Consider the following 24,825-nt stretch of genomic DNA (forward strand, 5'->3'; position numbering starts at 1 on the left):
ATGTGGTTTTTCACAAAGGAAACAATAGTGTTAGCATCATCATTGCGGGTAGGAATTGCTTCCACCCATTTGGAAACATAATCTACAGCTAACAATATATAAAAATAACCATTAGAATTTGGAAATGGACCCATGAAGTCAATGCCCCAAACATAAAAAATTTCACAGAAAAGCATAATTTGTCGAGGCATCTCATCCTTCTTGGATATATTACCAAATTTTTGGCATGGAAAACAAGATTTACAAAATTCAGCAGCGTCTCTAAAAAGAGTAGACCACCAGAATTCACAGTCTAAGATTTTTCTAGCTGTTCTTTGAGGGCCAAAATGTCCTCCACTCTCAGATGGGTGACAGGCCTCTAAGATCGACTGGAATTCTGATTGAGGTACACACCTTCTAATTACCTGGTCAGTGCTACATCTCCATAAATATGAGTCATCCCATATATAATATTTAGACTCGCCTTTCAGCTTGTCTCTTTGATGCTTAGTAAAGTTTGGAGGAAAAGTGCGGCTAACTAGATAATTAGCTACAGGTGCATACCAAGGGACTACCGCAGATACTGCTTGCAGGTTATCAAATGGGAAATTATCAGCTATAGGAGTGGAGTCATCTTTAATGTGTTCAAGGTGACTCAAGTGGTCTGCCACTAAATTCTGGTTACCACTCCTATCCTTTATTTCTAAATCAAATTCTTGTAGTAGCAGCATCCAACGTATAAGCCTTGGTTTGGATTCCTTTTTAGCTAATAAATACTTTAGAGCTACCTGGTCTGAATACACTACTACTTTAGTACCAAGTAAATAGGCTCAGAATTTATCCAGAGCAAAAACAATAGCAAGAAGCTCTTTCTCAGTAGTAGTGTAATTAGACTGAGCGGCGTCTAAGGTCTTAGACGCATAAGCAATTACAAAGGGGTCCTTACCTTCACGCTGGGCCAGTGCTGCTCCTACTGCATGGTTGGAAGCATCGCACATGATCTCAAATGGCTGGCTCCAGTTAGGTCCTCTCACAGTTGGAGCTTGAGTCAGGGCAGTCTTCAGCTTGTCAAACACTTGTTTGCAATCCTCACTGAACTCGAACTCAATATCTTTCTGTAGTAATCTGGATAAGGGAAGTGCTACCTTACTGAAGTCCTTAATGAATCTCCGGTAAAAACCTTCATGGCCAAGGAACGAACGGACTTCCTTCACAGAGGAGGGGTAAGGTAAACTAGAAATAATATCCACCTTTGCTGGATCTACAGAAATGCTAGTATTAGATACAACATGTGCTAGTACAATCCCTTGTTTAACCATAAAGTGACATTTTTCAAAATTCAATACAAGGTTTGTAATGACACATCGATCTAATACTCTAGATAAGCTATCCAAGCAAAAGCTAAAAGAATCACCATAAACGCTAAAATCATCCATAAAAACCTCCATACAGTCCTCAATAAGATCAGAGAAAAGACTTCATGCACCTTTGAAAAGTAGCTGGTGCATTGCACAAGCCAAAGGGCATTCTCTTATAAACATAAGTCCCAAAAGGACAGGTGAAAGTAGTCTTTTTCTGATCTTCAGGAGCTATATGAATCTAGAAATAACCTGTGTAACCATCTAAAAAGCAATAGTGCGATTTACCTGACAAGCGATCCAGTATTTGATCAATGAATGGAAGAGGATAGTGATCCTTACGAGTGGCCTGGTTTAGGCACCTGTAATCAATGCAGACCCTCCAGGCGTTCTGTACTCTGGTTACAATGAGCTCTCCATGCTCATTTTCCATTGTAGTGACTCCAGACTTCTTGGGCACCACTTGTACTGGGCTTACCCATTCACTGTCCGAGATGGGATAGATGATATCCGCCTCAAGTAGTCTGGTCACTTCCTTTTTGAAAACCTCTAAGATAGTGGGATTCAGTCTTCTCTGAGGTTGACGAACAGGCCTAGCTCCCTCTTCTAAAAATATTCTGTGCTCACAAACTTGAGGGTTGATGCCTACTACGTCTGCCAAACTCCACCCAATTGCCTTCTTATGCCTCCTCAGCACACTAAGTAACTGCTCTTCTTGTTGAGAAGTGAGTTCCCATGTAATGATAACTGGAAACTTCTGCTTGTCCTCAAGGTAAGCATATATGAGGTGTAGAGGGAGGGGTTTTAATTCTAACTTCTGCTCATGGCCAGGCTCTGGATTGTCTAGAGTTGGTGACAATGGTAAAGTACTTTCATTGTCCTCAGAAAGTGTCCCCACACTCGGACATTGTCCTATGTACTTCTCTTCTAACTCCTCCTGGTGAATTTCAGCTACGGTTTCATCTATTATGTTACAATGGAGGATAGAATGATCTTCTGGAGGGTGCCTCATAATTCCATTCAAATTGAAGCTTACTACAAGGCCGTCTATTTCAAAAGAGTATGTTCCTGAAAAAGCATCCAATTTGAACTTCGAGGACTTCAGAAATGGTCTTCCGAGTAGGATTGATGATGGCTTCTCTGAGTCATTTTGGGGCATCTCTAGGATATAAAAATCAATGGGGAATGTGAGCCCCTTAATGCCCACTAATACATCTTCAGCAACTCCAGCCACTGTAATAATGCTTTTATCTGCTAACACAAAACGAGCTGCCGACCTTTTTAAGGGAGGGAGCCTCAAACTATCATATATAGACAAAGGCATTATACTCACACATGCTCCTAAATCACACATGCAGATAGAAAATACCACACCACCAATAGTACAATTAACCATACATGGACTTGGATCACTACACTTTTCAGATATACCTCCCATTAAAGCAGATATAGAACTACCTAAAGGAATAGTTTCTAATTCATTAATTTTGTCTTTATGTATACTTAAATCTCTTAGAAACTTTGCGTATTTAGGTACCTATTGAATAACATCAAAAAGGGGAATAGTTACCTCAACCTTTTTGAATATTTCTACCATTTTGGGATCAGGTTCTAACTGCTTCCTGGGCTTCCTTGCGAGTTGTGGAAATGGAATAGGAATGGTGTTTTCTATAGTGTCTGCGCCCTTTGGTGCTTCTTCCTGTGATTGAGCTTCTTCTTCTTCAGCTATGTCCTGTATGTCCTCTTCCTCCTCAACATCTTCTATTTCCACTACCTCTTCAGTTGAGGCGTGTTCTGGTGGGCTTGGCTCTTCCTGATTCCTCTCTTGAAATGTGGTTTCGGACCTTAGGGTGATGGCATTAATGCCACCCTTTAGATTGGGTAGAGGTTGAGAGGGGATTCCACTGGAGCTCAAAGGCTGGTTAGTGGAGTTATTCATTGATCCAATCTGTGAGACAAGAGCTTGCAAGGTAGAGTTCAGACCATTTATAGTAGAAGTAAGGTTGTTTTCCATGGCTTGTTGTCTCCGATCAATAGATTGTAGTAACTCATCATTAGAAGATGAAGAAGGACAAGTGATCTGAGAGGTCTGTTGTTGGTTGTGCTGTTATCCTTGGAATTGCCTCAGGTGAGGTGCTCTGTAAGGATGGTTCTGTTTCTGCTGCCTGTTGTTGTTATTATTCCACCTCTGATTTTCCTGATTGTCTCTGCCTCCTCTGTTATTATTGTCCCTCCAAATTTGGTTAGAATTATCTCTCCAATTTTGGTTAGAATTGTTCTGCCATCCATGGCTGTAACTACCACCTTGATTGTACCCTTGGTTGGGGTGGTCATAGAAGTTATGAGTGGCTGCCACAGTGTTGTCTTCTTGCTGGAGCTGTGGACATTCATCAGTATAATGGCTATAATCAGCACAGATTCCGCAACTCTCTGTGGGACTAACTGTTGGCTTTGCTGTGGTGGAGAAGGTTGAGCTTGCTGAACTTGTTGTTGATTCAATTGCATCTGCTTCAGTAAGTTGGTCATTTCACAGATACTCTGAGTTAGAGCAGTAGTCTCTCTGCTAGAGGATACTTCTGCAACAGTTCTTGAACGGCCTTGTTTCTTCCTGTGATTCTGAGTAGATTCAACTAAGTCGCTGATCAATTGCCATGCCTCATCAGTGGTCTTGTACTTTTTCATAGACCCATTGCTAGCACTTTCCAATGTGGTCTTATCTTGGGGTCTCATGCCCTGTGTGACGTAGCCGAGCAACACTATCTTGTCAATCATATGGTGGGGGCATGCTTCCAGAAGATTGTTGAAGCGCTCCCAATATTCATAGAGAGTTTTGGAGTCGTCCTGAACAATCATGGAAATGTCTTTCCATAGTTTGTCAGTAACTTCAGCTGGGAAGAATTTTTCCAAAAATTCTCTTCTAAGCGTATCCCAGTCAGAAACAGTTACTGCGGGTTGAGTGTAGTACCACTCTCTCGCCTTTCCCTCAAGAGAGAACGGGAAAGCTTTCAACAAAATTGAAGTTTCATCTGCACCATCACGCCTGACAGTAGAACAGGAAGTGAACGCATCATTTAACGAAAGAAACATGTAGCTCATAGTAGCAAAAATAAAATAGAATGCAAATAAATAAATTCCAATCAATAACTTAGCACTCTATTGATCACCTGACAGGCGATCCAGCATTTGATCAATGAATGGAAGAGGATAGTGATCCTTATGAGTGGCCTGGTTTAGGCATCTGTAGTCAATGCAGACCCTCCAGGCGTTCTGAACTCTGGTTTCCATGAGCTCTCCATGCTCATTCTTCACTGTAGTGACTCCAGACTTCTTGGGCACTACTTGTACTGGGCTTACCCATTCACTGTCTGAGATGGGGTAGATGATATCTGCCTTCAGTAGTCTGGTCACTTCCTTTTTGACAACCTCTAAGATAGTGGGGTTCAGTCTTCTCTGGGGTTGATGGACAGGCTTTGCTCCCTCTTCTAAAAATATTCTGTGCTCACAAACTTGAGGGTTGATGCCTACTATGTCTGCCAAACTCCAACCAATTGCCTTCTTGTGCCTCCTCAGCACACTAAGTAACTGCTCTTCTTGTTGAGAAGTGAGTTCCCTTGCAATGATAACTGGAAACTTCTCCTTGTCCTCAAGGTAAGCATATTTGAGGTGTGGAAGAAGGGGTTTCAATTCTAACTTCTGCTCATAGTCAGGCTCTGGGGTGTCTGGAGCTGGTAACAATGGTAAAGCACTTTCATTGTCCTCCGAGAATGTCCCCACACTTGGACCTTGTCCTATGTACCTCTCTTCAAATTCGTCCTGGTGAACTTCAGCCACGGTTTCATCTATGATGTCACACTAGAGGATAGAATGATTCTCCGGAGGATGCTTCATAGCTCCATTCAGATTGAAGATTACTACTCGGCCATCTATTTCAAAGGAGTATGTTCCTGAAAAAGCATCCAATTTGAACTTTGAGGTCTTCAGGAATGGTCTTCCGAGTGGGATTGATGATGGCTTTTCTGAGTTAATTTGGGGCATCTCTAGGGTATAAAAATCAATGGGAAAGGTGAGCCCCTTAATGCCCACTAATATATCTTCAGCAACTCCAGCCACTGTAATAATGCTTTTATCTGCTAACACAAAACGAGCTGCCGACCTTTTTATGGGAGGGAGCCTCAAATTATCATATATAGACAAAGGCATTATACTAACACATGCTCCTAAATCACACATGCAGTCAGAAAATATCACACCACCAATAACACAATTAACCATACATGGACCTGGATCACTACACTTTTCAGGTACACCTCCCATTAAAGCAGATATTGAACTACCTAAAGGAATAGTTTCTAATTCATTAATTTTGTCTTTATGTATACATAAATCTTTTAGAAACTTTGCGTACTTAGGTACCTGCTGAATAACATCAAAAAGGGGAACAGTTACCTCAATCTTTTTGAATATTTCTACCATTTTGGGATCAGGTTCCAGCTGCTTCCTGGGCTTCCTTGCAAGTTGTGAAAATGGAATGCGAATGGTGTCCTTCACAGCTTTAGCGTCCTCTGGTGCTTCTTCCCGTGGTTGAACTTCTTCTTTATCAACCATGTCCTGTATGTCCTCTTCCTCTTCAACATCTTCTACCTCCACCAGCTCTTCAGCTGAGGCATGTTCTGGTGGGTTTGGCTCCTCCTGATTCCTCTCCTATAGTGTGGTTTCGGACCTTAGGGTGATGGCATTGATGTGATGCCAGGGCATTTTGGCCAGTTTCACTGACCTTTTCTTTAAGGTTTTAAGGTAGTTTCATGCAATTTCTTAGGAAATAAGCAAGTTTTTGGTAAATAATCACTTACATCTTGATTCAAGCAAACATTGTGAATTTTACATGATTTCATGAGAATTATGGATGAATTAAAGGAAAAATTGAATGATGCATGTCTCATAACTTGGATTAGAGCTTTGATGCACTTTATTGCTTGATTTCAGGATAAAGGAAGCAAGGAAGAACCACGTTAGTAGCCACGTTAGTGTAGCTAACGTGACCACTAACGTGGAATGAAGGCTAGCTTGCAACGTTAATGAGAAAAGTGATTGCCAATAACGCCTTCGTGAGCCATCATAGCCCACGTCAGTTGCCACGTTAACTATGCTAACGTGGAAGCTAACGTGGAAGAGAAGTAGAACTCCAACGTTAGTGGTAAAAGTAAGTGCCACTAACGTTCCAAAAGGGGAAATTGGCCACGTTAAGAGCCACGTTAACTTAGTTAACGTGAGCTCTAACATGGAAGAAGAAGATGATGCCAATGTTAATGACACTCACCTTTGTCACTAACGTTGGACTAAGCCCATATTGGCTACGTTAAAAGTCACGTTAACCCAGTTAACGTGGACTCTAACGTGGAGGAAGCAAGAATCACCAACGTTAGTGACACTCACCTTTGTCATTAACGTTAGATTGAGCCACTATGAGCCACATTAGTTGCCACGTTAATTACATTAACGTGGAAGCTAACGTGGAGAAGAGAGATGATGAGCCAACGTTAGTGACACTCACCTTTGTTACTAACGTTGGAGATGCCTATCAATACCACGTTAGAAGTCACGTTAACCTAGTTAACGTGAACTCTAACGTGGGAAGTAGGGGCGTTCTGAAGCGTTAGTGACAAAGGTAAGTGTCACTAACGCTCTCGAAGATTTGGCAAGCCTACGTTAAAGGCCACGTTAACTATTCTAACGTGAACTCTAACGTAGGGAGAAAGGGGTACTCTCAATGTTATTGAAAAAGGTAAACCCCAGTAATATTTGCGAAGGGCCAAGGGTCAACGTTAGTGGTCACATTAGTGCCACTAACGTTGAAGTTAATGTGGACCACTTTGGGTTAGGAACGTTAGTAAAAAAGGTGATTGTCACTAACATTCTCAACCCCACATTTTCACTTAACGTTAACACCACTAACGCCCTAAGCTAAAGTCCCTGCCTACTTCACACTTTCTCTGCAAGTAAAGCTGAGCCCACTGAAGAAGATAACTGCTTCAACTCAAGATCCAAAGGCCCATATTCAAGAATTGAAGAGCCAACTAGAAGATTAGAAGAATAGTATAAATAGGGAGAGCTTTGAACTAGAAAGAAGCTTTTGGGTATTATTAGAATTACTCTCCGTATTTTACTTTCTCTGCACTTCTAGTTTAACTTTCAGAATGTACTCTCCATCTTTGCTTTCCATTCCCAGAGCTATGAACAACTAAACCCCTTTCATTGGGTTAGGGAGCTCTGTTGTAATTTGATCGATCCATAATAGTTTTCATTATTCTTCTTCTTTCTTTTCTCTTGATTTTACTAGAAAGCTTTCAATCTTCATCCAATTGAGTAGTTATCTTGGAAAAGAAGCTATTCATACTTAGATCTCTTCTGAACCTTGGAAAAGGGATGAAGAGATCATGCTAGAAATGTTTTCTCATGTTGGACCAAATTGGGGTTTGGACGGATATGGTGACATATAATTCTCCCAATACTTTGATTTGGAAATACATGTGGTATAATCAGTGACCACACTTCATCTCTTATCATGAGCAATTAGACCAAGGAATTGGCTATTGATTTGATTTGAGAGATTGAATTACCAAGGAATTGGAATTCAATCACTTAAGATTGCCAAGGAGATCAATGAATGCATTGATTGAGGAAGAGATGAAAATGAACTTGATCCGGAGAATGCAACATCTCCTAAGCCCAATGAATTCCCCATTTCTGATCTTACCCATTCTCTTTACTTTATGCCATTTACCTTTATGCTAAACTTCCCTTCCCCATTTAAGATTCTACAATTTACTTCCCGTCATTTATTTTCTGCTATTTACTTTTCGGCATTTAATTTCCTGCAATTCTCAACTCACTTTCTGCTTAGCTCAACTAGAACATTCTTCCAATTAAAGTTGCTTGACCAATCAATCCCTGTGGGATTCGACCTCACTCTACTGTGAGTTTTTACTTGACGACAATTCGGTATACTTGCCGAGGGAGATTTGTTAAGGGACAAGTTTCCGTGCATCAAGTTTATAACGCCGTTGCCGGGGATTGATTTTGTATCAATAATGATTAAATTGGTGGATAACTAGATTGAGAATTTGTTTTTATTTTGTTTGATTTAAGTTCATTTGAGTAATTTACTTTCTGTTTAGCTATTTTCTTCCCTTTCCCTTACCCATTTTCTTAGTTGTTTACAATTCAGTCACTAACCCACTAACTGTTTGATATATTGCATCACTCACACTAACAGCATTTCTGTAGAAGTTACTGTCTGCACCTATCCTTCTTGCTTGTGCCTTGTTGGTTGTATGACAGGTAGAAGAAGCGGAGCTTCAACTTCCTTTGATTCTGAACCTGAGAGGACCTTCCTTAGATTAAGGAGGGAAGCAATAGGCTCGTAACTATGGTAGAGAAGGTCCAGCGCATCAGGCTGGGCAAGAGAGAAGAGTTCTGGTTCTTACATCAACCCAAACCCAGGAAACTGTGGGAGTAGCATCCAAAGGCCAACCATACATGCCAACAACTTTGAACTAAAGCCACAGCTCATCACCCTTGTTCAGAATAATTGTTCATTCGGAGGAAGTGTCCAAGATGATCCCAATCAACATCTAACCACCTTCCTGAGGATATGCAATACTGCGAAGTCTAATGGTGTTCATCTTGACAGACTACTTCTGTTTCCCTTCTCGCTCAAGGACAAAGCATCTAAATGGCTGGAATCCTTTCCGAAGGAGAGTTTAGCAACCTTGGAAGATGTGGTGAACAAGTTCTTGGCAAGATTCTATCCTCCTCAACGGATCAACAGGTTGAGAGCTGATGTACAAACATTCAGGCAACAGGATGGTGAGACTCTATATGAAGCATGGGAGAGGTTTAAAGACCTGACAAGAAAATGCCCGCCAGATATGTTCAATGAATGGGTACAGTTGCACATTTTCTATGAAGGCCTTTCGTATGAATCAAAGAAGGCAGTAGACCACTCATCCGAGGGATCTCTGAACAAGAAGAAGACCATTGAAGAAGCCATAGATGTCATTGAGACTGTAGCAGAGAATGACTACTTCTATGCTTCTGAAAGAGGCAACACTAGAGGAGTGATGGAGTTGAACAATGTGGATGCACTGCTAGCTCAAAACAAGACGATTACCAAGCAATTAGCTGACCTCACCAAGAAGATGGAGAGGAATCAAGTAGCAGCAATCACCACTTCAGCAGCAACCCAAGAAGGAGTGAATGAAGAAGCAGAGGGTGATCAGGAACAAGCCAACTATATTGGGAATTCACCTAGGCAGAATCATGACCCATACTCCAAAACGTATAATCCTAGTTGGAGGAACCACCCAAACTTTAGGTGGGGAAATCAACAAGACCAAGGCCAAGATCAGAGACGCCACAATCCCAACAACAATAAAACTCACCAACACTCCACACAGAGGTCATACCAACACCCACCCAACAACACTTCTCAACATCCATACCAAAGTCAAAATGGCCCTTCTCATCCTTCCAATCTCAACTCTCCATCATCGGAAGAAAGACTATCAAGGATTGAGACTCTACTTGAAGGCATATGCAAGGAGATTCAAGATAACAAGGTGTTGAAAGAGGAGGTGCGAGCCAATATCAAGAATCAGGGAGACACCATCAAGAGGCTGGAATTTCAAGTGGGATACCTATCTGAGAAGATTCCCAAACCTACTGATAGCTTCCCAAGTGACACAGAGAAAAATCCGAGAGGTGAAGCAAAGAAAGTCAGATGGGAAGATTGCAAGATGGTTACTATAAGTGATATGAAGACTGAGGAAGAGCCGAACAAACCATCAGAACAACCTGAAGATACATCAGCAGGAAAGCAGGAAGAGAATCATCAAGAAACCACAATTACACAGAAGGAGCTGCTGAGACCCTATACACCCTTTTCCCAATTACTCAATGGTGGTGTAGAGAAGAGAATATACTCAAGGTTTCTTGACATATTTGTATCTCTCTATGTAAACATACCATTCATCAAGGCCCTCCAACAAATGCCCTCATACATTAAGTACATGAAAGAGCTGCTGACTAGGAAAAGCTCACTCAAGGGAGGACAAACCATATTGATGAATAAGGAGTGCAGTGCTCTCATTCAACTAGAGCTGCCTATAAAAAGGAAGGACCCAGGGAGTTTTCACATCCCCTGTGCCATAGGAGAAACAATGTTTGATAAAGGACTCTGTGATCTGGGAGCAAGCATCAACTTAATGCCTTTATCCCTTATGAAGAGGCTGCGAATCAATGAGCTGATGCCCACAGACGTAATCATCAGGCTGGCGGACAAAACTTAAAAACAAGCAATAAGAGTGGTTGAAAACGTGCTGGGGAAGGTTGGGAACTACTTCCTTCCGACAAACTTTGTCATATTGGAAATAGAAGAAAGTCATCTTCACCCAATCATATTGGGAAGACCATTCTTAGCTACAGACAGAGCGCTCATAGATGTGGAGCGAGGAGAGCTAATACTGAGGGTACATGACGAACAACTCACCTTCAATGTCTTCAAACCCTCACAAGAAGCAAGTCAAGAAGGCAAGGAACTAAGGACAGAGCATGACAGAGCAATGGTGGGAGAAATAAGCATTGAGGCACAAGCTGTACACTCAGGAATTCCTTTGGGTGATGAACAAAATAATCAGCAGCTGTCACAGCTAGAGGAAACTCAAGTGGAGCCAAAACCACCAGAATCATATGGGACCAGCAACAAAATCCCCCTAGGAAAAGAGACCACAAAGAGTAGGATAACAGCAAAAGAAACAAAGAAGAAGATACCAAGGAGATGGAGGAACAAAAAAATCCCTACAGAAGATTTCTCTCCAGGGGATAAAGTGATCTCAGCTTACTTCCTAGATATCCCACCTCATCTCCCCACCATCCCATCTCAGTTACCTAAGGTTTTCACCATCAACAAAGTTCTCTCCCTAGAACATGTAGAGATCATTGATGAAGCCAATGGATATAGGTTTACTGCAAGAGGGGAAGATTTGAGACATTACCAACCACCCTGACAAAGGAAAAACGTCAAGCTAGTGACGCTAAAGAAGCGCTTCATGGGAGGCAACCCATGTTTTACATGCTTTTAAAGTAGTTAATAAAGCAAGGTTCATGGATCGCAAATCAACTTTGACATATCCTTGAATAAATCCTTTTATGCAACATATAGTGAAGAACAAGTTTGGTGTTCCAAGCACACTAAGAGGACATGAATGCAACTCATAGCATGTCACTCTTAGCACCTTGAACAAATCATCGTACACCACATTGCCACAAACTAAGTTTGGTGTCACCAAGGTTGCATACATGGAAATTTAATTAGTTAGTTGGTTTGCATTTGTGAATAGCACTTAGTAGTTAACAACAAAAACTTTAAAAAGTAGTTATTCTCTTCTTTTTAAATTTTGCCGCCACTTTCCACAAGTTTTCTTTTAGTCATATTTCTTTTATTTTGTAGGAGAATTGATGGAACAATTGAAAGGTTCGGCCACCACAAAAAGAGAAGACTATACATGTGTTTCCAGGGGGATTGCATTGGAAATTGTTGCCATGCAACATTGAAAGGAGAACAAGCTTGGAAACTGAACCAACCCCATCATAAAGTTGATGATCCTTGTGCTCATCCCATGTAAAACCCCATCTGTCCATCACACAACCACCCCATCAATCCACACCTTTCATTTACTCATCATTTTCTTATATAAGTGACTCCTAGTCCGTACTTCCCTTCACATTCCAGCAACAACTTCTTCAAACTTCTCACTCTCGAAGTACAATTCTCCAAGCTACACCCTATCCAAACCCAACCGAATTTCACCACTCATCACTAACCTCAACACCTTTACTTTTCAAAAATCATTCATGGCATCATCAAGCTCCAAGAGGCAAAAGAGAAAGGAACCGGTTGAGAGCAGCCCTTTTGATGAAGGGAAATTCAAAACAGCATTCCATGAACGTGAATTTGAACAGATAAAGCTCAAAAAGATATTGCCTGAGTTAACATTCCAGTTCAACAAAGATGAATGCCCACAGATTCGAGAGAAGATCAAACAAAGGGGTTGGCAAAGGCTCACGAACCCAGAAGCAAAGATAAATGCAAACCTCATCAAAGAATTCTATGCAAATGTGGTCAGAGAAGACAAAACCAAGGCCCCACCTTCAAAAGTTACGTGAGAGGAACAGAGGTGGACTTCAGCCCCAATGCCATAACAAGGGTTCTTCAGCTGAAATCACCACATTTTGATGAGCCCAGTTATCACGTGAGAATAAGTAATGGCCCCGAAAATGATGAACTTGAAGAAATTGTGAATGATATGTGTGTTATAGGATCTGACTGGGAAAGGTATTCAAATAGAAGACCTCGGCTCATCAGGAAAGGAGACCTCATCCCAGAAGCCAAGGGATGGTTTGAACTTGTGAGGAGATCTATCCTCCCAGCTGCAAACAATTATGAGGTCAACGTTACTCGAGCTACTATGGTACACTGCTTAGTAAAGGGTGGAGGCATCAATGTGAACGAAATTATAGCTGAAGGGATTCAAGAATCAGCCAAGAAGAATAATCCAGGTGCTAGACTTTGGTTCCCCAGCACCATCCATAGGCTGTGTACGAAAGCCAAGGTAGTCTTCGAGGACAGCAATCCAACTTGGGTAAACCCTGGAAGGATGGTTACACTCCAGCGTATAACGTATGTGACACCCGCCCAACAACAAAGAAGGCCTCAAATAGGGAGAAGAACACCACAAGAAGAACCTCACCAAGAAGAACCTCAACAGGAATAATATCAGCAAGAAGAGTACTATGATCCAACCAATATAAATCTGGGACACATTCAAGGAGCCATTGAGGACTTGGCAAGGAGATATATGGAAGGGCAAGAGCAACAACTGCACGTTCAATCCCAGAGGATGGATCGTCAAGAAGAACTCCTTTCTAATTGGATGAATCAACAAGGGGAGTGGCAGAAACAGCAAACGAAACATTATTCCCAGCTCACTCAAGCCATCAATCAAGTGACTGAAAGGCAAGAGCGTCAAGATAAACGCCTTCAAGAACTCAACCAACGTCAGCTAGCTCAGACGAAGGCATTCAATGAGTTCAGCGTACTTAATGAAGGACGGCAACTACATAGGGAGGAGTTCAACATAAACACTCAAGCCAAGTTGAACTATATGTCTAGTCATATGCATAATCTACACTCTTCAATCACTAGGTATGATGAGGTCCAAAAAGATCTCACAGAACAAGAGGAAAGGAAGGTGAAACAGCAGAAGGAAACATTGAAAAAGAAGATGGAAGATGCTGGCTTCTGGAAGAAGTTGATTGGAAAAAGCAAGGGAAGTGGGAGTGCAAGCACTCAAGAAAAACACAAGGAGGACAAACAGGAGGGAGAGCATGAACAACCCCATGAGTAAAAGGTGGTGGAGTTCCCTCATTGTTCCATCTTTGTTTTTCAAGTCTTTTAAATAAGGAAAATCATGTATGAAATAGAACATGCTTCCATAGTAGCTTAGGAATTTTCAATTCTGTCTTTAAGTTTGTTTTTGCTTAGGTCTATGCTTGCTAGTCAAATTGCCTGCCTTCATTTTCATCTTGCTTATTGTATGCTTGTCCTTTTAAGTCCAAAAAAAAGAAATGTTATGAAAGACCAGAGTGATGTTCAAGTTGTGGAGCAGGTCCTTAAATTTGTGGTGTAGTAATCACTTAGCTAAGTTAGTTCACCAATAAGGTGGGAAGGCAACTATCTGTCCTGAATCATATACTTGAAACACACCCCATGAGACTAGCTAAATAATAAGATCCTAATAAGAAAAAGGAAAAGAACAATAAGAGTTGAAAAAGAAAGAAAAGTTAATAAAGAATAAGGCTAGGCACCAAGGGCTTGAAACTTGAGGGATGTGTCAGTGGTGCTCTTGTACCAAGGATCTGCTTGGATGAATAAGTTCTTAGGAGTGCTTCATCACTTGGTAACTTGGGTTAACTAACCCGGGATTATCAACTGAAAATCCACTATCAAGAGCAACCTTGCTACAGAACATTTAGTAACCCAAAGAGGTGCTAGACACCAAGACCTCAAGGAAAGAAAATAACAAACCATGTGCCTGTGGTGTGCATGTATGGGGGAGAGAGACTTGAGGGAGTAAATCCTTAGGGGTGTTTCAACACCTAGCACCTTGAATCAACTGGTTCAGGAGTGTTGGCTAAAATCTTATCTTAAAGAGTCGCCCCCTTACAGAACACTTAGCCTAAGGATGTAATAAACCTTGGAAAGACAAATGGATCAATAAATAAAAGTCTCAAAGGGTTCAATCAAGTGAGTATTCCAAGGCATGATAAAGGTCTGAAAGCCAGTAAAGGAATGAACCTAAGTTGCTATGCATGAAACCCCATAAAATCAAGAACATAACTTCCACAATAATGATTCATTCATCTTGTCATTTCATTCATCATTCTCTTGTTCCAGTACTTGATTAGGGACAAGCAAGCTTTAAGTTTGGTGTTGTGATGTCAGGGCGTTTTGGCCAGTTTCACTGACCTTTTCTTTATGGTTTTAAGGTAGTTTCATGCAATTTCTTAGGAAATAAGCAAGTTTTGGGTAAATAATCACTTACATCTTGATTCAAGCAAACATTGTGAATTTTACATAATTTCATGAGAATTATGCATGAATTAAAGGACAAATTGAATGATGCATGTCTCATAACTTGGATTAGAGCTTTGATGCACTTTATTGCTTGATTTCAGGATAAAGGAAGCAAGGAAGAACCACGTTAGTAGCCACGTTAGTCTAGCTAACGTGACCACTAACGTCGAATGAAGGCAAGCTCGCAACGTTAATGAGAAAAGTGATTGCCAATAACGCCTTCGTAAGCCATCATAGCCCACGTCAGTTGCCACGTTAACTATGCTAACTTGGCAGCTAACGTGGAAGAGAAGTAGAACTCCAATGTTAGTGGTAAAAGTAAGTGCCACTAACGTTCCAAAAGGGGCAATTGGCCACGTTAAGAGCCACGTTAACTGGTGCGCAGAAATTGTGATTACACTTTGATTATGTAAAATTCATTGCTCTTTCTTTCCCTGGCAATGGCACCAAAAACACGATGCCAATACCATGGTTCACAACTTCGCACGACTAACCAGCAAGTGCACTGGGTCCTCCAAGTAATACCTTACGTGAGTAAGGGTCGAATCCCACGGAGATTGTTGGTATGAAGCAAGCTATGGTCACCTTGTAAATCTTAGTCAGGCGGATATAAAATAGTAATGGGGTTTTCGAAATTAATTAATAAAATAAGGATAGAAATACTTATGTAACTCATTGGTGAGAATTTCAGATAAGCGTATGGAGATGCATTCGTTCCTCTGAACCTCTGCTTTCCTGCTGTCTTCATCCAATCAATCTTACTCCTTTCTATGGCTGGCTTTATGTAAGGGTGTCACCGGTGTCAATGGCTACTTTCGATCTCTCTTGGAAAAATGGTCCAAATGCTCTGTCACAGCACGACTAATCGTCTGGAGGCATCACCCTTGTCGTTGGTTGCATCCTATTCCTCTCTGTGAAAATGGTCCGATGCGCTGTCACTGCATGGCTAATCATCTTGGAGGTTCTCGATCATATTGGAATAGGATTTACTATCCTTTTGCGTCTGTCACTACGCCCAGCACTCGCGAGTTTGGAGTTCATCACAGTCATTCAATCCCAGAGTCCTACTCGAAATACCACAGACAAGGTTTAGACTTTCCGGACCCTCATGAATGCCGCCATCAATCTAGCTTATACCACGAAGATTCTGATTAAGAGATCTAAGAGATACTCATTCAATCTAATATAGAACAGAAGTGGTTGTCAGGCACGCGTTCATAGGGAATGATGATGATTGTCACGTTCATCACATTCAGGTTGAAGTGCGAATGAATATCTTAGAAGCGGAACAAGTGAATTGAATAGAAAACAGTAGTACTTTGCATTAATCTTTGAGGAACAGCAGAGCTCCACACCTTAATCTATGGAGTGTAGAAACTCTACCGTTAAAAATACATAAGTGAAAGGTCCAGGCATGGCCGAATGGCCAGCCCCTCTGATCTAAGAACCAGGCGTCCAAAGATGTCTAATACAATAGTAAAAGGTCCTATTTATAATAAACTAGCTACTAAGGTTTACAGAAGTAAGTAATTGATGCATAAATCCACTTCCGGGGCCCACTTGGTGTGTGCTTGGGCTGAGCTTGAATGTTACACGTGCAGAGGTTATTCCTGGAGTTGAACGCCAGCTTTTGTGCCATTTTGGGCGTTGAACTCCACTTTGCAACTTGTTTCTGGCGCTGGACGCCAGAATTAGGCAGAGAGCTGGAGTTGAACGCCAGTTTTCGTCATCTAAACTTGGGCAAAGTATAGACTATTATATATTGCTGGAAAGCCCTGGATGTCTACCTTCCAATGCAATTAGAAGCGCGCCATTTTAAGTTCTGTAGCTCTAGAAAATCCACTTTGAGTGCAGGGAGGTCAGAATCCAACAGCATCAGGAGTCCTTCTTCAACCTCTGAATCTGATTTTTGCTCAAGTCCCTCAATTTCTGCCAGAAAATAATCCCAGAAAAACACACAAAATCATAGTAAAGTCCAAAAATGTGAATTTAACATAAAAACTAATGAAAACATCCCTAAAAGTAACTAGATCCTACTAAAAACATACTAAAAACAATGCCAAAGAGCGTATAAATTATCCGCTCATCACAACACCAAACTTAAATTGTTGCTTGTCCCCAAGCAACTGAAAATCAAATAGGATAAAAAGAAGAGAATATACTATAAATTCCAAACTATCAATGAAACATAGCTTCAATCATATGAGCGGGACTTATAGCTTTTTGCCTTTTGAATAGTTTTGGCATCTCACTTTTATCCATTGAATTTCAGAATGATTGGCATCTATAGGAACTCAGAGTTCAGATAGTGTTATTGATTCTCCTAGTTCAGTATGATGATTCTTGAACACAGCTATTTTATGAGTCTTGGCCGTGGCCCTAAGCACTTTGTTTTCCAGTATTACCACCGGATACATAAATGCCACAGACACATAATTGGGTGAACCTTTTCAGATTGTGACTCAGCTTTGATAAAGTCCCCAATTAGAGGTGTCCAGGGTTCTTAAGCACACTCTTTTTTTGCTTTGGACCTTGACTTTAACAGCTCAGTCTCAAGTTTTCACTTGACACCTACACGCCACAAGCACATGGTTAGGGACAGCTTAGTTTAGCCGCTTAGGCCAGGATTTTATTCCTTTAGGCCCTCCTATCCACTGATGCTCAAAGCCTTGGGATCCTTTCTATTTGCCCTTGCCTTTTGGTTTTAAGGGTTATTGGCTTTTTGCTCTTGCCTCTTGGTTTTAAGAGCTTTTGGCTTTTTCTGCTTGCTTTTTCTTTTTCTTTCTATTTTTTTTTTCGCCTATAAATTTTTTTTTTCTGCAAGCTTTGTTCTTTGCTGCTTTTTCTTGCTTCAAGAATCATTTTTATGATTTTTCAGATTATCAAATAACATGTCTCCTAGTCATCATTCTTTCAAGAGCCAACATATTTAACATTCTTAAACAACAACTTCAAAAGACATATGCACTGTTCAAGCATACATTTAGAAGACAATAAGCATTGTCACCACATCAATATAATTAAGCTAAGTTCAAGGATAAATTCGAAACTCATGTACTTCTTGTTCTTTTGAATTAAAACATTTTTCATTTAAGAGAGGTGATGGATTCATAGGACATTCATAACTTTAAGACATAGTTACTAACTACTAATGATCATGTAATGAAGACACAAACATAGATAAGCACATAACATAGAAAACGAAAAACAGAAGAAATAAGAACAAGGAATGAATCGACCTTAGTGATGGATGCGTTTCCTTCTTGAGGAACCAATGATGTCCTTGAGCTCTTCTATGTCTCTTCCTTGTCTTTGTTGCTCCTCCTTCATTGCTTTTTGATCTTCTCTAATTTCATGAAGGATGATGGAGTGTTCTTGATGTTCCACCCTTAATTGTCCCATGTTGGAACTTAATTCTTCTAGGGAGGTGTTGATTTGCTCCCAATATTTATGTGGAGGGAAGTGCATCCCCTGAGGTATCTCAGGGATCTCTTGATTTGCAGCCACATGTTCTACCACTGAGCTATAGACCCTTGAGATGAATCTTTCCATCTCCCATGACTCGGAGGTGGAAGCAATTGTCTTCCTTTTCCTCTTTCTTGAGGTTTCTCTAGCCTTAGGTGCCATTAATGGTTATGGAAAAACAAAAAAAGCTATGCTTTTACCACACCAAACTAAGAATGTTGCTCGCCCTCGAGCAAAAGAAGAAAGAATAGAAGAAGAAGAAGAAGATATGGAGGAGATGGAGGGATATGTGTATGGATGTGAGTGGTGAAAGGAAAACAGAAGGGATGACCATCAATGGATAGAGAGAGGGTGAGGTGGGTGGGGATCCTGTGAGATTCACAGATCCTGATATGATCCTGTGGTGTCCACAGATCCTGAGGTGTCAAGGATTTACATCCCTGCACCCATTAGGCATGTAAAATGCCCTTGCACAAAACTCTGGGCGTTCAGCGCCAGGTTGGTGCCCATTTTGGGCGTTCAACGCCCATTTGTTGTCCATTTCTGGCGTTGAACGCCAGAATCATGCTTGTTCTGGGCGTTCAGCGCCAGCTTCTCTCCAGGGTGCAATTCTGGCGTTCAGCGCCCAGATGATGCCCATTTTGGGCGTTCAGCGCCTATATACTGCCCTTTTTGGGTGTTCAGTGCCAGAACCATGCTCTGTTCTGGCGTTGAACGCCAGGCAGATGCTTCCTCCAGGGTGTGATTTTTCTTCTGCTATTTTTGATTCCGTTTTCAATTTTTATATTTATTTTGTGACTCCACATGATCATGAACCTATAAAGACATATAACTAAGAAAAATATAGTTAGATAAATAAAAATTGGGTTGCCTCCCAACAAGCGCTTCTTTAATGTCAATAGCTTGACAGTGGGCTCTCATGGAGCCTTACAGATGTTCAGAGCATTGTTGAAACTCCCCAACACCAAACTTAGAGTTTGGATATGGGAGTTCAACACCAAACTTAGAGTTTGGTTATGGCCTCCCAACACCAAACTTAGAGTCTGACTGTAGGGGCTTTGGTTGACTCTGCTTTGAGGGAAGCTTTTTCTACTTCCTCTCCATGGATGCAGAGAGAAATCCTTGAGTTGTTGATGAGCGGATAATTTATACGCTTTTTGGCATTGTTTTTAGTATATTTTTAGTAGAATCTAGTTACTTTTAGGGATGTTTTTAATAGATTTTATGTTAAATTCACATTTCTGGACTTCACTATGAGTTTGTGTTTTTCTGTGATTTCAGGTATTTTCTGACTGAAATTGAGGGACTTGAGCAAAAATCAGATTCAGAGGTTGAAGAAGGACTGCTGATGCTGTTGGATTCTGACCTCCCTGCACTCAAAGTGGATTTTCTGGAGCTACAGAACTCGAAATGGCGCGCTTCCAATTTCGTTGGAAAGTAGACATCTAGGGCTTTCTAGCAATATATAATAGTTTATACTTTGGCCAAGAATAGACGACGTAAACTGGCGTTCAACGCCAGCTCTCTGCCCAAATCTGGCGTCCAGCGCCAGAAAAGGATCCAAAACCAGAGTTGAACGCCAGAAATGGATCAAAACCTGGCGTTCAACTCCACAAATGGTCTCTGCATGTGGAAAGTTAAGGCTCGACCCAAGCACACACCAAGTGGGCCCCAGAAGTGGATTTATGCATCAATTACTTACTCATGTAAACCCTAGTAGCTAGTTTATTATAAATAGGACCTCTTACTATTGTATTTGACATCTTTGGATTACCTTATGATCCTTTGATCACGTTTTAGGGGGCTGGCCATCTCGGCCATGCCTGGACCTTCACTTATGTATTTTTAACGGTAGAGTTTCTACACTCCATAGATTAAGGTGTGGAGCTCTGCTGTTCCTCAAAGATTAATGCAAAGTACTACTGTTTTCTATTCAATTCATCTTATTTCGCTTCTAAGATACCCATTCGCACCCAAGAACGTGATGAAGGTGATGATTATGTGTGACGCTCATCACCATCTCTCCTATGAACACGTGCCTGACAAACACTTACGTTCTACATGAAATAAGCTAGAATGAATATCTCTTAGATCTCCTAACCGGAATCTTCGTGGCGTAAGCTAGATTGATGGTGGCATTCAAGAGAATCCGGAAGGTCTAAACCTTGTCTGTGGTATTCTGAGTAGGATTCGATGAATGAATGACTGTGACGAGCTCCTAACTCGCGATTGCAGGGCGTTAGTGACAGACACAAAAGGATAGTAAATCCTATTCCAGCATGATCGAGAACCGACAGATAAATAGCCGTGCCGTGACAGGGTGCGTGAGCATATTATTCACTGAGAGGATAAGATGAAGCCATTGGCAAGGGTGATGCCTCCAGACGATTAGCCGTGCCGTGACAGGGCATTGGATCATTTTCCCGAGAGATGACCGAAAGTAGCCATTGGCAGTGGTGATGTATCACATAAAGCCAGCCATGGAAAGGAGTGAGACTGATTGGATGAAGACAGCAGGAAAGCAGAGGTTCAGAGGAACGAAAAGCATCTCCATTCGCTTATCTGAAATTCCTACCAATGATTTACATAAGTACCTCTATCCCTATTTTATTATTTATTATTCGAAAACTCCATAATTATTTTATATCCGCCTGACTGAGATTTACAAGGTGACCATAGCTTGCTTCATACCAACAATCTCCGTGGGATTCGACCCTTACTCACGTAAGGTATTACTTGGACGACCCAGTGCACTTGCTGGTCAGTTGTATCGAAGTTGTGACAAATTATGAATGTGTAATCACGATTACGCGTACCAAGTTGCTCACGTGCCAGGAATAGTTTGAGCCTGGACATCACAATTTCGTGCACCAGTTGTAAACACAAGGTTGTCCTTATTTAATTGAAGGATCAATTCTCCTCTGTCCACATCAATCACAGCTCTTGCTGTGGCTAGGAAAGGTCTTCCTAGGATGATGGATTCATCCTCTTCCTTTCCAGTATCCAGGACTATGAAATCAGCAGGGATGTAAAGGCCTTCAACCTTTACTAACACGTCCTCCACTTGTCCATAAGCCTGTTTTCTTGAATTGTCTGCCATCTCTAATGAGATTTTAGCAGCTTGCACCCCATAGATTCCCAGTTTCTCTATTACAGAGAGGGGCATGAGGTTTATTCCTGAACCAAGGTCACACAGAGCCTTAAAGATCATGGTGCCTATGGTACAAGTTATTATGAACTTTCCAGGATCCTGTCTCTTCTGAGGCAATGTCAGTTGATCCAGATCACTTAGTTCATTGGTGAACAAGGGAGGTTCATCTTCCCAAGTTTCAATACCAAATAATTTGGCATTTAGCTTTATGATTGCACCAAGGAACTTGGTAGCTTGCTCTTCAGTAACATCCTCATTCTCTTCAGAAGAGGAATACTCATCAGAGCTCATGAATGGCATAAGGAGGTTTAATGGAATCTCTATGGTCTCTAGATGAGCCTCAGATTCCTTTGGTTCCTTAGAGGGAAACTCCTTATTGATCAATGGATGTCCCAAGAGGTCTTCCTCCTTGGGATTCACGTCCTCTCCTTCCTCTTTGGGTTTGGCCATTTTGGTCATGTCAATGGCCTTACACTCTCTTTTTGGATTCTCTTCTGTATTGCTTGGGAGAGTACTAGGAGGGATTTCAGTGATCCTTTTACTCAGCTGGCCCACTTGTGCTTCCAAATTTCTAATGGAAGACCTTGTTTCATTCATGAAAGTCACAGTGGCCTTAGATAGATCAGAGACTAAGTTTGCTAAGCTAGATGGATTCTGCTCAGAATTCTCTGTCTGTTGCTGAGTGGATGATGGAAAAGGCTTGCTATTGCTAAACCTGTTTCTTCCACCATTATTAAAGCCTTGTTGAGGCTTTTGATCCTTCCATGAGAAATTTGGATGATTTCTCCATGATGAGTTATAGGTGTTTCCATAAGGTTCACCTAAGTAATTCACCTCTGCTATTGTAGGGTTCTCAGGATCATAAGCTTCTTCTTCAGAAGATGCCTCTTGAGTACTGTTGGATGCAGCTTGCATTCCATTCAGATTCTGGGAAATCATATTGACTTGCTGAGTCAATATTTTATTCTGAGCCAATATGGCATTCAGAGTATCAATTTCAAGAACTCCCTTCTTCATAGGCGTCCCATTACTCACAGGATTCCTCTCAGAAGTGTACATGAACTGGTTATTAGCAACCATGTCAATGAGTTCTTGAGCTTCTGCAGGTGTTTTCTTTAGGTGAATGGATCCACCTGCAGAAGTATCCAATGACATCTTTGCCAATTCAGACAAACCATCATAGAAGATATCCAGGATGGTCCATTCTGAAAGCATGTCAGTAGGACACTTTTTGGTCAGTCCTTTGTATCTCTCCCAAGCTTCATAGAGGGATTCACCTTTTTTCTGTCTGAAGGTCTGAACGTCCACTCTAAGTTTACTAAGCTTTTGAGGAGGAAAGAACTTGGCTAAGAAAGCCGTGACCAACTTATCCCAAGAGTTTAGGCTATCTCTGGGTTGAGAGTCCAACCACACTCTAGCTTTGTCTCTTACAGCAAAAGGGAAAAGCATGAGCCTGTAGACTTCAGGATCTACTCCATTAGTCTTAATAGTATTACAGATCTGCAAGAATTCAGTTAAGAACTGAAAAGGATCTTCAGATGGAAGTCCATGAAACTTGCAGTTCTGCTGCATCAGAGAAACTAATTGAGGTTTCAGCTCAAAGTTGTTTGCTCCAATGGCAGGAATGGAGATGCTTTTTCCATGTAAATTGGAATTAGGTGCAGTAAAGTCACCAAGCATCCTCCTTGCATTATTGTTTTTGGGTTCGGCTGCCATCTCCTTTACTTGTTCGAAATTTTCAATAAGGTTGTCTCTAGATTGTTATAATTTAGCTTCTCTTAGTTTCCTCTTGAGAGTCCTTTCAGATTCTGGATCAGCTTCAACAAGAATGCCTTTTTTCTTGTTCCTGCTCATAAGAAAGAGAAGAGAACAAGAAAAGAAGAGGAATCCTCTATGTCACAGTAAAGAGGTTCCTTATTGTTAGTAGAAGAAGAGAAAAATTCGAACACAGATGGAAGAGGGGGTTCGAATTTGGTGAGTGATGTGAGGAAGAGATGTTAGTAGATGAATAAATAAATAGAATAAGATGAGAGAGAAGGAGAATTTTCGAAAATTATTTTTGAAAAAGAGTTAGTGATTTTCGAAAATAGTTTTTGAAAAATGTTAGTAATTTTCGAAAATTAAGATTTAAAATTGAAATAATTAGTTAATTAAAAAGAAATTTTGAAAAAGAGGGAGATATTTTCGAAAATTAGAGAGAGAGAGTTAGTTAGGTAGTTTTGAAAAAGATAAGAAACAAACAAAAAGTTAGTTAGTTAGTTGAAACAAATTTTTAAAAGATAAGAAGTTAGGAAGTTAGAAGAGATATTTTGAAATCAATTTTTTTGAAAAAGGTGAGATAAGAAGATATTTTTGAAAAGATATGATAGAAATTAGTTTTTGAAAAAGATTTGAATTTTTAAAATCACAATTAATGACTTGATTCACAGGAAATTACAAGATATGATTCTAGAACTTAAAGTTTGAATCTTTCTTAACAAGTAAGTAACAAACTTGAAATTTTTGAATCAAAACATTAATTGATTATGTTATTTTCGAAAATTTGATATAAAAATAAGAAAAAGATTTTTGAAAAATATTTTTGGAATTTTCGAAAATAACTAAGAAATTTGAAAAAGATTTGATTTTTGAAAAAGATTTTGAAAAAGATGAGATTTTTAAATTGAAAATTTGATTTGACTCATAAAAACAACTAGATTTTTTTAAAAATTTTTGAAAAAGTCAAATCTAATTTTCGAAATTTTAAGAGAGAAAAAGGGAAAGATATTTTTTTTTTTATTTTTAAATTTTTAATAATGAGAGAGAAAAACAAGAAAAATGATGCAATGCATGAAATTTTTAGATTAAAACAATGAATGCATGCAAGAATGCTATGAATGTCAAGATGAACACAAAGAACACTTTGAATGTCAAGATGAACACCAAGAACATATTTTTGAAAAATTTTTTTTATGCAAGGAAAACATGCAAGACACCAAACTTAGAATTCTTTAATGCTTAGACACTAAGAATTCAAGAATGCATATGAAAAACAAGAAAAGACACAAAACATGCAAATGCAAAGATCAAACAAGAAGACTTACCAAGAACAACTTGAAGATCATGAAGAACACTATGAATGCATGAGAATTTTCGAAAAATGCAAGAGCACATGCAATTGACACCAAACTTATAACATG

At 40.4% G+C, this 24,825-nt stretch overlaps 1 non-coding gene across 1 annotated transcript; it reads left to right on the plus strand.

Annotated features, from left to right (window-relative positions):
• Nucleotides 1–22,855: 22,855 nt before the first annotated feature.
• LOC148545225 (small nucleolar RNA R71) lies at nucleotides 22,856–22,963 on the plus strand. The gene has a single exon (XR_015900540.1). It is a non-coding gene; the product is annotated as a small nucleolar RNA R71 (small nucleolar RNA).
• Nucleotides 22,964–24,825: the final 1,862 nt, after the last annotated feature.

Source organism: Arachis ipaensis, chromosome B9, assembly GCF_059453495.1.
Source record: "Arachis ipaensis isolate K30076 ecotype BB chromosome B9, ASM5945349v1, whole genome shotgun sequence".
Lineage (NCBI taxonomy): Eukaryota > Viridiplantae > Streptophyta > Magnoliopsida > Fabales > Fabaceae > Arachis > Arachis ipaensis.